The sequence below is a fragment of the Lynx rufus genome, unplaced genomic scaffold (assembly GCF_022079265.1).
Source record: "Lynx rufus isolate CCGP_SWC_20201006 ecotype Redwood Valley unplaced genomic scaffold, mLynRuf1.p SCAF_3, whole genome shotgun sequence".
Classification (NCBI taxonomy): Eukaryota; Metazoa; Chordata; class Mammalia; order Carnivora; family Felidae; genus Lynx; species Lynx rufus.
In genome coordinates this window covers 22,146,183-22,160,315 of record NW_025814845.1, presented here as the reverse complement: position 1 = coordinate 22,160,315, position 14,133 = coordinate 22,146,183, and the positions used below count along the sequence as shown (strand labels likewise).

Sequence of the window (14,133 nt, the reverse complement as noted above, 5' to 3'; positions counted from 1 at the left end):
CCTTGCCTTCTCAAAATAAATAAATAAAACTTAAAAAAGGCGGGGGGGGTATACCCTTCAAGGAAGTGATTAAAGCTAGAACAGAATAAAAATGATAGTATATGCTAGACTGAAATTTTACTTTATGCTCTAAAATTTTGAAAATAGTTTAACAGAATTCACCAGTATGAACTATAATACGACTCACTTATCCAGTTTGGATTTTGAATTTGTCCTCAAAAGAAATTTTATTGACTTATTAGCAAACATTTTTATACAATGTACAGAAGAATTCATATTTTGACTAGAGTATTCAAGTAATCCTAAGTGAATTTCTGAGGGAAAAATGATTCCATTATTTTAAATGTAATTTTGAGATGCTATATTGTTGGCAATATTTCCAAAATGTATAGAAAGAATAATAAAACAAAAGGGCTTGAAGACAGTCTCCGAACCATACTGTCACCCACCCTACTCCCAAAGAGATGTCACATACCAGAAAATGGAGAATTTTACAATGCTAGATGCTTAAAACAGTTGTATTTGTTAAACCGTCTAGTTGTAAAGCTTTAATGCTTAGGAATCTTAGATTCAAGAGCAGGTGTCTCATTCTCCATTCTTGAAATAAGCATATATGTCCTCGTATGTCACTTGTCCTTTGCATATACTTACCTCTGTCCCCTGAACTGAAAACTTTAAATTTGGGGACCATGATTTGTGCACCTCTGAATTCTCTCACTCCACGTGCACTAGTCTGGGCCTTGGCTTTGTCTAATATTTCTCCTGCCCTCTACCTAGTGAAATGGTGCTGTTATTTCAAGGCCCATTTCAGGTGCTCTGGATCATCTCCTGACGCCCTTCTGACTTCCACTTGCTTCCACAGAGAGCCACAGTGTGACTTTCATGGACCCTACGTTCTTTTGCCTTTGTGTAGCACTTTCATTATTAGCAAATCTTACAAATTATATGTTATGACCCTTGGAAAAAGATGAAGACATTAATATTACACACTAAAACATTTTATTTGACCTAAAAGGTCCTTGTTGCATCTGATTTTAAAAGAAGTTAAGACTTTGTCATTGGTTCCTAAGAGTACTTTGGGGCCAAAGTATTGTACCTACCATGCCCAAGGAAAGACAAATCTACCTTAGTGCCCCCCATAGCGCTCCAATGCCAGAGTTAAAGATTTTATACCTAGTTATTCCCCAAAGCACTTTATTAATACTCAGCTCAGTGCAGAGAGCAGCCCCGAAGAAATGTTTGTTGAATGTCACTGATCAAGATTTCGCCTTTCCTTAGTAGGTAATTGATTATGTTTTACCTCTCTAAAACTTGTGATTTCTTTCAAAGAATGAGGCAAGGTCTTATGCACTTTTGTATATCCACGGACTCATACATTCCTTGGTATATAGTAAATATCTGTTGATTCAAACTGAATGAAATTGGTGCTTATCTTTGCCAACGCGTACCAGATGCTACTGACGGCCAGTGTGAAACATTTTTTCAAGGAGAGGAGACAGAATCCTGCCCAAGGAGAGAAATGCGTGAAGCTTCATTCAAATATTTGTCATTCAAATATATTCAGCTGTCCCATCCTCAGGTTTGATGCTCGGAATGGCCAAATCACTGGAAATTAACCCTAGTTGTAATCCATTACCAAGAATCACCATTGGATTTTATGAGTCGCGTCCTTATATTATCACAGTGCCTTTACCTTGACTGCTAAGGGTTGGCCACAAGTCTCAGAATGAAAATCAAAAAATAAATGAGAAAATGAGCAGTTGTCTTAAAAATTATAATTTACAAAGGCTTGCACCAATTATTCATTACACATTTATTTATTCATTATACCAATACAATTCCTTGTTATATTTTATTTTTAATGAGTATAAAAGTACAAAAATAAACTAAGAACTTGTATGTAAGATATTATAGTAAAAACAGATCCAGTTAATTATTAGCTATTTAATATTGTCCTATCTCTACTTACTACATTAAAATAAACTACCTACATAAACTATTTGTATACTCATCCATTCAACTGACATGTAAGAAATGTTTCTTACAGATATTGTACCAGATACGAAGAACTATATGTTACCAAAGATCTCAGTCTAGTGAGACAAACAGTCCATTATATTACATTTAGATAAGTATTAAGAGAAGTAAACATTTGTGCCAGAAAAACACATGAGGGTTCCTAACTCTGATTCAGGTTGCAAGTGAGGAACTTGAGATTTCTGTTAATAAAATCATGAAAAAAGAACTAAAAAAGCCACGTATAAAATAGAAAAAAAAAAAATTAAGTCACCTATAATCCTACCATACACGCTTGAGCTACATGTTGAAGAACAGTGACAATGTAGCTGGAAGAAAAAGAGAATTTGCATTTGAGGCAGGCAAAATGCAAACAGGGGTGAGATAGCATCACAAAATCAGAAAAGGTGCTAGAACGCTGGGGCCAGGGGAAAGGGATGTGTCATATATGATGTGAGTCCAGCCCTCCTCTTTGCCTCTATGGAGGGGGCAGGGGTGGAGGGGGGATCAAAGGCAGACGGCAAAAGCAGGAGAACACCCCATACAACAGGAGGGGTGAAGTTAGCGAATACTCACACACCTCCAAGGGGCCAAAGGCCAGAATGAAGCAGAGCTGAAGAAATTCTACTAGTCTCCCTCCTCAGTGATAAGATGTTTCAGTCTAAGTGGACGATGACGATTGTCCTATTTCAGAAGCCTGCGGGTACTATCTCTGCCTCCTGCAAGGGACCGACTTTGACCAAACATGTTCACAATTTTCATTTCTTCAGTTCCTCCTACCAGCACTAAAGACCAGCAGGGAGGTCATTTCCGGGCGGCGCCTGGAACCAAGTGGCCCACAGCCTGCAGAGCAGACTGCCTGAGCGTCATGGCGACTCCTGCGACACATACCTCACCCGTGACTCTCCCTCCGTGAGAAAGACACATCGCGGTGGTAGGAAACACAAAAGAAACGGATAGAAGTAACAACCACCGCTGCATTTCAACGAGGAAGGATACCTCCTACTCCATTCTGCGCCTCCTCCTGCAGGGGCAACGATCCTGCCTCCCCCCAGTCTCCAGGTCCTCCTCACCCTGGTATGATCCGAGCACCCCATAAGGGTGCCATGATGCCATGATGCCAATGATGGGCCCTCTTCTTCCTGGGATGATGCCAGTGAGACCTGCTGTTGGGATGAGGCTGCCTATGGGAGGCCGCATGCCAATGAGGCCTGGGCCCCCGTTGATGAGACTTCCTGCTTGTTCCCATTATGGTTCCCACTTGGCCAGGAATGACTCAACCAATAGATAAGAGACACAAGAATCTCTTTATACCCATTTTATCTTACTTGGTCTACTTCAACAGGAGATCATGGTGCTGTGACTTCAGTTGTTTTGTAACAGCATGACAAGGAAGACTGGCTGCCCCTTCCTATCAAATAGGGAATCATTTCTGCAGGGGAGTTAGTAGGACACACACGCACACACATACACACACACACAAGCACACACACAAAAGCAATTCTCATTTTTATTGTGAAATGTGAAAATAAAATTGTCAATTGTTTTAGTTAAAAAATAAAAATAAATGAAGACGAGCAGAGAAATGGCTCCCACTTGACCACCACAAAAACGAAGTCTCAGAGAAGTGCAGAGTTTCCCTCCAGGTCAGAGTTACAAATTAACAGGATCAGAACTAGCATTTCTGTCCCCCTCTTTTCAGTGGAGTTTTCAAGGCCTATGAGTTCTACAGTGGAAAACACAGAGAATTAGGGGCTGGAGGGTAGCTGATACTGCTACCCAAATCATTAATTCTGAACTTTTTTTATCTTAATTTATTTAGATAATTCCTTTAATTTTCCGTTTTGTTGAGTCTATGTAGTCATATCATTAATGCGACCTAATTTCTTAAAAGATTAGAGGCTTAACAGAGAAAGAGAAAAGAAATGATAAACTCTGTTTTTGCAGATCCATTTGTAAGCTTTTCAATAGTGAGTCAACTATGAATATTTCATAATTGCATATTTTCTTTTTGGGGACCAATAGCCATTTTAATATAGAAACCATTAATAGAATTACCAGATGGGCGCTTTATTTGCTTTTAAAGTGGTTACAAATAGTAGCAATTAGTCATTGATGAGACCTCTAAGTCAAGAGGTTTTGCAGAATTCAGCACCATGATAATTTTTTGGTATCATCTGCAAAACAATAAATACAAAAACGTTTGTAAAAAACAACATATGTCTTGACAATTTTCTAATTATCTGTGTGTAAAACAGTCAATTCTTCTGCACAGACGGAACTTTTCACATGACACATTTGGACTCCACAGCCTACCAAAGAGGACTAGAAATTAGTGAGCCCATATTTCTACAATTTGTTTGTATCTGATTCTACCCCAAGTCCAGAGTTATGTTTATTTTTCCCACAAAAAGAGGTAACTAATTGCTTTTATGAGAAACAGGGTGGGGGGGGTGGGTGTTGAACTGAAAGCCTGAATTTATTCAGAAATAGCATTAAAAACCAGTCTCCACACTTTTCAGTGAAAATAAGAGGGGAAGGATGCCAGATGGAAATCAGCCAAATGGTGTTCTTTTAGGAATTGCACCTAAGTTATCCTGAAGGCGGAAAAAAAAGAAGAAGAATGAGAGGGAGATTCCAACAGGATGCCCTGAAAAAGTTGCCTGCTTTACTTGTCATGAAAGGAGCACAAACAGTCATTATCCAAACATCATAACAAATCTGTAAAAACAAAACAAAACAAAACAAAAAACCTACTGAATATTTTAGACCAGGAAATAACAATTTATAGTGACTTTTTGTGACATTTGGAATCGATCAATTATACTCTCTCTATATAATCAATGCTTGATGATTGCATTTAACTCCTTCCCAATGTATTTGTTTATGTAGTCGGTATTGGCATCTCTTCTATCCATCCCACAGCCTTTGTACATGTTTGGAACTCACTCATCGTCTGCAGATCCCAACACAGAGACGTGCCTACATGCCTGCCCACCTCTCCCTCCTACACCAGCTGAGAAAAGCAACCGCCCATGTCATTGTATGCTCCCCAGAGAGTCTACTGTCACTGCACCTGTTTTTGTCCCTTCAGGAAAAAAAGAAAAAAAAAGAAAAAAAAAAAAAGAACCAGGGTTGAGACCTCTCTTGCTTGAAAGTCTCCAAAAATTTAGGCTCGAATTAAGGGTCTCGCTTTGGAATTTACAAAATATTTAAGATCAGAAAGCCTCTCGCAGATTGGGATTTTGAAAGTGTTCCAAGAATCACCAAGTTGCCTTTTTTACAAATAGATAAAGACTGTGACGATATGCGCTGGGTTAGGTCTAGGAACGTAGTACATATTTAGTCAGAACACTTCGCTTCATCAAATTTTTAAATAAGCAACCGGAATCCAGATATATAGCATGTGTGGTTTCAGATTACATTTCAAAGGGCTAACTTCGCATTCACAGGCTTTGAAAAGGGGAATCCTTGAAAGGGGTATTTGAGTGACAAAAAAAAGGGGGGGTGTCCTAGTGGTTTTGGTTTAGTGAATAAAGCTGAGAACGGAAGTGTTGAGCTCCCAGAGGCACAGAAGCTCACTGGAACTTCATTTTGCAACTTGGAAGAATCCTCATTATTTTATCCATTTGACCTTTTGATTCCACTCCTTCCTGCCTCTGACAAGATCTTATTTCCATCAATGTCCTTTCCCGTTTCTGTTCAACCTCTTTCTTTCACCCTATGAACCTACCTGAATTTCCTTATATTGTAAAAAAAGATCTTTCCTCATTTCTTCCATCACCAAATTGCTGTTTCCTTTCCTCTCCTGCAAAATTCATGGCAGAGTGCATGGCATTCAATGGTTCCGCTTACTTAAAACTCTCTCCATGAAACCTGATGTACTCTTACCTGGCCACCATGCTGATGAATCTATTAGAAACGTGACGTAAAGCAGTCTTTCGTCACTCTTTAATTTTGTTGATCTGAATTCTGGGAATTGGGCTTTAATATCAACTCGTGCACCTACGAATTGCTTAAACTGGGGCAGCTATTTAACTTCTCTAAGACTTGGCTCTCTTACATTTAAATTGGGGGTGCATGGGTCTTATTTATTTATTTATTTATTTATGGCCTGGGTCACTTTTAAGGACAGCCAAGTTTCCTTTGAGCAAATTACTTTTCATCCACTGAATTCAGTCTGGTAAGTCTGTTATTCAAAGTGTGTTGCCTTTCCTTAACCAAAAGGTTGACAAGCCGCCCCCAAAGGACATTTTGGCATCCCAATGGAGTTTGACCAGTGAGCACAGTGATGAAATACATTTTAACATAAGTGGATTTAAGACATTTCAGGAGTCGTATCTGAAGGAGAGTTGACCAATTCCTACTAATCCCTGAATTTACCCCTACCGTCTGGAGCTGGAATAGACTTTTCTTTTTCCTGACCATGTTCCTTCTTTCACCACTAGCCTCTCTCAAGCCCTACCTCAAGGCTCCCAAAGCTATCTTTGGTTTAAAATATTAAGTTATAAATTTGGTTTATATAGCTTGAAAACAAATTGTGTTATTAGTATTAAATGAGCTAATCTGTGTAATATTTTAATTAAAATGTTCAAAATTAAATTCTGAAATTAGCTTCTTTTCCGAGTCTATTGGTCTTCTCCTTTCTCCTCCAGCCTCCAATCATGTATATTTTACATCGTTTTCGCCATACATATCGTTATCTGTCTCCACATCATGCGTCAGAATCACACGATAAGGCTTTATCAGACTGTACTTGTCCCCTGACAAGTCTCTTTTTCTCCAGCACTTTTACTGTCAACTGCCCTCCATTTCACCAATGGAGCCATCATTTTAAACACTTACTGAGTTATACCCTTGCTTCAAAGCTTTCAGTGACTTTCAAATACTTACAGAATAAACCCAAGTTGCTAGACATAAAATTCAAGGCTCTTCTGGAGCTGAATTTACTTGCTCTTTCCAGTTCATATTGAGTCGCTCATCCCATATTTCCTACACTCTAACCACGCTGGATTATGCAACTTTTACCAAGTATGCAACGAAATTTGAGACTTTCATTACTTTGCTCATAATTTCTTCTCCAGCTGAAATGTCTTTCTTCCTTCCTAAGTGTAAGTGGACTTAATTTGTTACAAGGGGCAACTAAAAAGTTTCTTGTTTCATTAAGCATTTCCCAAATGTCTTCACTTTCTTTCTTTATCTCTGTCTTCCTATAGCCTTTATAACACATCTGGCTGTCTTGGTTTGTTGAGAGCAAAATTGGTTTCTTTCCCATATTTACATCCCTCGCCTTAAGCACAGTGTCTGGGCTAAAGCATGTATTCCATAGTCATTACCAAGTAATTGGTTCCCTCTGATGATCTTCAGAATACAAAAATATATTCTGAATTATATATTTTATATAATTATATGTATATGTATATATATTTGAATATATGGAAGGTATATGAAAATATATATTTCAAAATACTTTATATGGATAGATAGATAGATGATAGATAGATAGAGTGCACATCCAAAATAATCTAGCACTTATACCTTTATACTCCTTTGGTTAATGCGTCAGCATGTCAGTACATGACTCAACGCAGACATCAGTATTCTTGATATATGCTACTTATCGGTATCAATAAAAGTTATATTCTGAATTTGCAAGCCAAACATTGAGAAAATCCTAAATTATATCCAATGATGTGATATTCTGACAATATGTTATATCCGAGGCTGTACCCTTTCATAATAATATTAGCTGGAAAATTTTAAATTGTCACACCATAGGTAACAGCAGCATTAAAGGCATGATGGCATTCCTTCTGAAACCTATCAAAAACAATAAAAATTTCAAACAAAAATACAATCTCTTATAAAAATTAGATGATAACACATACTGAATATGATTTATACAGGATTTTACAGACATTTCATGGTAAAGCATAAAGCAGGTATTTTGAAAATTGTGCATTATGAGTGTGGATATTTATATATAGAATCGTGGGTTAAACGCTTTGCATAGATACGGGATATGCAACCTCCGCATTATGTGGAGAGTATGAGTGGCTTCAGCACCAGAGAATAACTTTGCAAGACATTTTTCTTGAAAGATTTAACAATATAAGCACCACACATTGATCATTATTCATAGACCAGGGGTTCTAAATGCTTGAAACACTAGACAGCCCCTGGCATGCTATAAGCCCTTTCAGCTCTAACAGACAGAAGCTGAATTTCCTTGATTGCCAGCCAAAGTTCAGACAGAAAACACCCAGGCAGAAAGCATCTAGTCTAATAGAATATTGTTTAATTGGAATTAAAGGTGAAAAAAGAAAGAGACAGAAAAAAAAAAAAAGGAGCAACTCCACCGCCTGTGCCCTTCAATATTGATGATCCTTAAAATTTCACTGCCACAGAACTGTCAGAACTGTCTTACTACAAATGAAATCTTATGAGTTATTTTACTTTATTTTTTTTTTCCAAAGGAAACAGCAAATCCTAGAAACTACAGGGCAGTGAAAATCATATCTGTATTTGTGGTATTAATTCTTTTTTTTTTTTTAACCATAAAACACAAAGAGGAAACAGAAATCATTGAAAGCACTTTAATAATATGTGGCAAAACAAAAAAATAAATAAATAAAAATACTTCTGGATAAGGTCTGAGATACAAATCAGCTTATAGCTGGAACATGAGTTCAGGCAATGATAGAGGTAAAAATGGGATTCCATAGATTTGATGAGTGAAGATGCTTTAAGCGTTCAGCCTCAAGATAGCCTCCAAGGCATGACTTCATTTGAGATCAGAGCTTAACATCAAGGAAAGCCTCTTTTGACAGCATTAGAGCAAAGGAAGTTTATGTTAAAATCATGTTTGTATTTCTCCCCAAACAGCATACAGAGTTGCAATATTATCACACAGATGCAGTTCCAGTTGACCTGAACTCCATCTTCAAAGAATGGTTTTGTGTCTATTGATTTTAGAAACCATGCATTAAATTGTATTCCTTTTGGTATTAATTATACTAATTCCTCTACTAAAGAATTAGGGCTCTGGGGCAGAACACTCTTTCGGTGCCAAGAAATGACCAAAGAGACCAGTTGTCTCTACGACTTTGTATTCTACATAAAGTATGGCAGCTGATAGCACCGAATTCCAAGTCCAAGAAAGATATATTTTCAGTTAAAGCGTAACTGCTATCCTGTGAGGGTTGCTTCTTCCTCTCTGGTGCTTCCTCCACCCTGCTTTGAAAGTTATTCCCCTCACAAATCAGGGTCACCACTCCTCTGTCTTTGAAGACCTCTGCTGTGTCACTCCCATCTCTCCCAGCGTCAAGTTGTATCTCCATAACATGAATCTAATGCCTTCTACATTTTGAGCTACTTTTCAGACTTTGTTCACACCTTCCTGCCTTGGCACCCACTTGTTGTCCACCAGAGCCCTCCCTCGTGGCAACATGTAGCTCTCACATCTGGGAAACACATATTTGTCTTGCTAACAACAGAGTGCCCGGAGTAGAGTAGATCCTGAGTGACACAGGGGAATGAGAGCCCTAAGAGAGCTCTAACAGGGCTCATATGATTTGTGACGTATGTGTACATAAATATGTGTAAATCCCCTCACCTGTGTCACCCAGCATTTCATATTTTACAAGAATGCAAGATCTCCAGTACTTAATCTAGGGGAGAAACTCAACAAATACTTATCGAATGACTAATATCTATACACTTTATTGCACGTCTTCGAATCACCCAAGACTTCCATTTATAGCATCAAATGAATTCAGTCAAGCAATTGCTAAGCTACTGTAAGCAAAGTACTTTGCTAAAAACAAGAAGGAGATGGTAAATATGAGTCAGGCTTGGATGTTCCCAGTGAAGAGATTCTAGGGTAGAAATAATACGCATATACACTCTCAAACTATTCCATCAAAATATTCCATCATTAAAGACTGGAAGATTCAGGTAGCATAAAACCACACGGATAAAATGCCTTAAAATTAGCACGAATGACTTGGTAACCAGAAAAAGAGGGAAGGTAAGATTCCCTCATGTAAAGTTAGGAAGACAAAGGATTGTTGGAGGATGTAGCACTATAGCTTACGATAAACTAGTAGCAAAGTGTAAAGCAGGTAAAGTCACCTGAAAGTCACCAGGCTGAGCTGGAACACTGAGCTCACAAAAAGGAAGAATGGAAAGGACAAATATGAGAGGAGCATTAGAGGTAGAGGAATAGAATTCTAAAGTAAGGAATCTGAAGTCTACTTATGAGAAATGACTAGGACTACGTGTTCCTGAACACAGTAGTACGTTGACAACACTAAGAAGCAGTGCGTCGTTCTGTCCTCGCAACACTCTGGGCAGCAAGGTACGTAATCCTGCAGCCTTCAGTGTAATATCTCAATCCACTACATGTAATTCGTACACAAATATTAATAGCAGCTCGACTATACTTTCCATGCCTGATCATGTTCTATGTTATAAGTCTTGAACAGTCACCAGCAGCACAAAGAGAAAGAGAGAGAGAAAGCTTTTTTTTTTTTTAAAGCACATATTGTTACGATCCAATATTACTAGATGGCACAGTGAGTGGAACACTTGTAATAACAGTCATTAAGGCCTATCAGTTTCAAATTCGACTAAACAATAGGTAATGGCAACTTCTGCAGGACAGGGGTGGACCATACAACCAGCTCCATGAAAAGAAGTCAATTTAAAGATCCAACGGTAACCTATCTTTTAAAACAAGCTAATAGGAAACAATTACAGCAAAATATTTGAGGAAAACGGAAATAAAAACATTCCCAAATCTCAGAGTTAAACAAACTGAATGGCAGCACAAAGGATATGGCAATGACTGAAAAGCGCACTGCACAGAAGGTGCTCCCTAAAACAGCCAGAAATTTCCAATTAATAGAATATTCAAATATTCAAAGAAAGGGGAAGGGGAGGTGGGCTTATGAGCTTACCTAAACAGCCAGCTGAAGTCCACTAAAAAAAATAAATACACCTGTTACATATTTCTCAGTGTTTGTTTGAAGAAATAATGTCTAAATCCCGAGAGAGACTCCTAGAAACAGCTCAAAGTGTGCATTGAAAGTTGACCATTTTTTATTTGATTCTCATGTTTGCATTTTCTAAATTATTCCAAAAACAGAAAGCTTATTCATAAAGGTGGTGAAGTATCTACCAATAAACAAGTTTAGATTCCTACCATCAAGTTTAGATTCCTGTCAAGGTGTGAGGAAATCAGGGTTTAAATTCAGATACACCTGCAGTTTGGATCCTAGCCTACTTGTGACTAGTATAAGACTTTTGGAAAACCTATTGGTCTGTTTTGGGGAGCGGATTACACTTAGACACACCCACCATGCTGCACTGCATTAAGACTGCTTCTGGAATCTTAGCTCAACTGGTGAATAGCTATGTGACCTGCCTGTGTCAGTCACATTTTTGAGCCTTTCTTCAGTAATACTGTTATTTATACTTGCTCACTTTATGCTAGACAGTTGCAATCAATGTATATATTAATTTATTTCTGACCTTACTTATATAGCTTAGTAATTCATCCTCATTGCCTAACAATGCTATGAGACTATTACCCCCATTTAAATACAGCATGGAAGGTTAAGTAGGTTGTCCAAAGCCTCCAACACTAGTCCATAATTGGTGTTCATTTAATTCATGATTATAGGGGCACCTGGGTGGCTCAATTGGTTGGGCATCTGACTTTGATTCAGGTCATGATCTCACGGTTCATGGGTTCGAGCCCCACGTCGGGCTCTGCACGGACAGCTCAAAGCCTAGAGCCTGCTTCAGATTCTCTCTCTCTCTCTCTCTCTCTCTCTCTCTCTCTCTGTGTGTGTGTGTGTGTGTCTCTTCCCTGCTTATGTTCTCCTTCCCTCCCTCTCTCTCTCTCTCAAAAATAAATAAATAAACATTTAATTTTTGAATTATATACAGTTAAACTATATATTTTTATAGGAAATCCAAGACAAATTATACTAGGACAAATATACTAATTCAAATTCCTACTAAACACATTTAAACTGAAAGATCACTTAAATCAGATCATTATCAGTTAACTATCAGAGCAAAACTAAATTGCAATTTTCTGATGGTCTGAAGACAGAATACTATGCAACTAAAAAGAAAAGAAGCTTAGGAACATCTTAGGAACATTTTGGCACAAATGTTTACTGAATTATTTTGTACCACAATTTCAAATTTGTCCTTATTTTAGAAAATAGAAGTTACAATTAATTACAGATTACCAATTACAACTTCATAATGTGTATATGCTTTCTCTTCCATATGCTAAAAATTTCTACTAAATGAAAAAGAAGCAATTCAAGTTGACGTGTTAGACGAGGGAAAGAGTCAGAGGGAGGAAAAAAAGTGAAAGTTTAACAGCTTTCTCTTTATAAGATTTTGCATAACAGAGACTTTAGACTTCCATAAATACTCATTTCTGTGTACAATAAAATATCTGTGAGTAACATAATAACCAGCAATGTTCCAAATGGCATCCATACATTAACTGCCGAAAGAGGTTATGGAACAGTTTCTGAAAAGAAAAAAGGAGCCCTCAGGACCTACTGTAGTACGCAAACTCACAGGAAATGAACAGCCTAATTATGTGGCCATGAAATAAGTCCAGCAGATATCAGTGATTGGGAATGAAGGCTTGACAAAATCTGGGGATATTTGTCAGATCCTCAAATCATTATTATATTTCTTCACATGTTCCGAATTGTCCGCGGTGTAAAATGAAGAGAAAAGCACTTCCAGACGGTTTGTTGTATTTTATAGCTCAATATTCGTAACAACTGTGCCCATTCTTTATGCTGTTGTGAAAAGGCAGAACCAACCTTTTGGCAGATGACTGTCTTTGGCTCAGCAGAAGCTTCCATTTTATGCAATAAAGACTAACACATACAATCTCAATATGTTCTCACTGGGGAGGGAAGAAAAGGACGAGAGACCCCTTTCATGTCACACACTTGATAAATTATTTCTAAGATGCATAGTTTTTTTCCTAGGGACTGTCCAAAGGCAGAGTTCCATTGTGGCTTTCCAAAATGCAACCCTTTGTAAGTCATTTCAATGGCTCTTAATAGAATCCTATGAATCACATTATATATTCAAAAATATGATCACCCTAATACATATCTTTTATGTTTGCTCTCAAAATCATGAGAAGTACTTCTGTTTTATCTGAGGGAAGCCTTGAAGCATTTATTTGTGGTCACTTGCTGCTTAAAATGTACTTCATTTAATACGATCGCACATTTAGATATTTAATATGCTTTTAATTCATGGGAGTATTTCATATCATAAAACTGCCTTTAAAAAAAATCTGTTCTGAGTTCAGGGAAAAAAAGCATACGCAAGTTCTTTTATTTTTAAATGAAGAATTATTTTTTAAAGCATTAAAAAATGTTTTGGAGGTGGCCCAGCCAGTTAAGCATCAGACTCTTGATTTCCGCTCAGGCCATGATCTCATGGGTTGGTGAGTTCAGGCTCCTTGCACTGGCAGTGTAAAGTTGGCCTGGGATTCTCTCTCCATCCTTCTCTCTCTGCCTTTCCCATGCACACTTTCTCTCTCTCAAAATAAATAAATAAACTTAAAAAAAATTTATTGAGTAAACTCTACCCCCATGGTGGGGCTTGAACTCATGACACCAAGATCAAGGGTTGCATGCTCTACTGACTGAGCCAACCAGGCAACCCTAAATGAAATATTATTTTTAATTCTGGTGTCATGTGACACAACCATCAACAGTTCTGAAGCTTTCTTTTCCTTTTTTTCATTGTCTCCATTAGACCCCTTGGGAGTCCAATGGCTTAGGTCACAACATGAAACATCACGCTAATTAAACTGCTAATTAATTGGTATAAGAAATATATTGCATGAAATAGATTGCTGTATTGTACTGTCTCAATGTTTGCACTATTTCAACTTGGTAACCACTAATTTAGAACCCTTTAATCATATTCTTTAATCCAAATGTTAATCTCACATGACAAGAGCACATGAATTACTAGAGAAGCTTGGTACAAACTATGTGTTTCATTTCTTCCTAATATTGAAAATGGCTTGTTGAAAGATAAAAAGATCCTGTG

General features: G+C 37.6%; 1 protein-coding gene and 1 pseudogene across 2 annotated transcripts in view; one reads left to right on the top strand and one right to left on the bottom strand.

Moving 5' to 3' along the window:
- PCDH7 (protocadherin 7) overlaps positions 1-14,133 on the bottom strand; it is a 416,250-nt gene that overhangs the window by 332,441 nt on the left and 69,676 nt on the right. The window lies entirely within an intron of this gene.
- On the top strand, positions 2,689-3,404 carry LOC124520007 (U1 small nuclear ribonucleoprotein C-like; annotated as a pseudogene).